This window comes from Polypterus senegalus, chromosome 14, assembly GCF_016835505.1.
Source record: "Polypterus senegalus isolate Bchr_013 chromosome 14, ASM1683550v1, whole genome shotgun sequence".
Classification (NCBI taxonomy): Eukaryota; Metazoa; Chordata; class Cladistia; order Polypteriformes; family Polypteridae; genus Polypterus; species Polypterus senegalus.
Window position 1 is genome coordinate 845,988 of NC_053167.1, and position 1,487 is coordinate 847,474.

Consider the following 1,487-nt stretch of genomic DNA (forward strand, 5'->3'; position numbering starts at 1 on the left):
CACCCCAAAGAAATAATAAGTGACGAATCCCCGAGAAGAGGCCAGGTACTGGTGCTCTCGTCTGGTGAGTCTGATTCATGAGTGCGTTTCTTCATGATAGTCAGTGGACTGTTGTGTTTCCTCACGCCATACGGTAGGAACTGAACTGCAGGGTTTTTCTCCTTATATGTGGACTATGTTAAATCTTTTTTTGCTTTCTCTGATAATAGTTTTTTTTTTTTTTTTTTATTGTCTGTGTCAAACCGGGGGTTAGGATTTGGCCGCTGGAGAGGGTATCTGGGGAAGGGGTTCACTAATGAGCACTGAGGCACCAGGCAAGTAAATGTAAACAGCAAATTTCAATATATTTATTAGTTCCACTTTCTTTTGCGTGTGATTTTTTGCCAGTTATTTAAGGGCTTGCATAGGGGACAAGAGGGACCAAGGACCGAATATGGCAATGCTATTTTATTCTTCAAATATCGTCCACTTCCCTCCCGGGTTATGAAGTGTAGGAATCGCGTTCCCATATCTGGCAGTTGCTACAACATCTGTTATCGTGCTGCTCACTCACCTTCCAGCGCAGCAGTTTGGAAGAGCCATGCAGCTGTTATTGTGCCTTTCACCCTTTGGCAATGCACCTGCTGCTTCTGAAACTCAACAGGTCAACCCCAAAACTTCTCCTGTGCTTCGTTTTACATGTTGTGCCTCACTGCGCTCAATGCTTCTTGCTTGTTGTTTTTGTAAGAGTGCTTTGCAGTGTTCAGTACTTCATGCCAGGAAGTTTATGGAGCAGAACGGGTAACCAAGATGAAAGTTTGAACACATCTAAGCATGCCGATAGTCAACAGCAAAAAAACACTGCTTGCTAACCATTGAGATTTGCATCTTCCTTCAGCTTTGACAAACTTCTTTTTCTATTCACATCATGATCAAGTCTCCTTTTCACTGTCCAGGACACCACCCCATCTTCTGTCATCCATCCAGCCTTTTGGTTAGTGGTGCTATTTACATGGTCCATCAATCAATCCTGCCCCGTCCTTCATTTTCTACAAGACATGTACGTTAGTATATCGTGACGCGCGAGTCGGTGTCTTGCACCCCAAAGATGAGGCCGAGTCTCAGTTCTTTAGTAAAACCAGTTTTATACAACTTGAAACAGGAACTGCAAGGTTATTTATTGCAGTGAGATCTACCATTCTGTTATACGCCGATACAGAAAACAGGTATAGACGGGGCCAGGTTAGTGGCCAAGTTATAATGTTCCCTGCATCACCCATCGGGCGACCGGCACTTTGCGCACACCAGCGGTCAGCTTTTAGTTGTTTCGGTGGTGCTGCGAACAGACAAGCCACCCTCAACAGACGCGGCAGTCGTGCTTCTGTGTCTCGTCCCATTTTGGGCTCTCTGATGGTCTCAAAAAGTTCAGAGGTCTCACAATATTAATAAATATCAATCAAAAATATCAAATAAAAAAACATCAGGTAATATTCTGTTAGCTGCTTGTA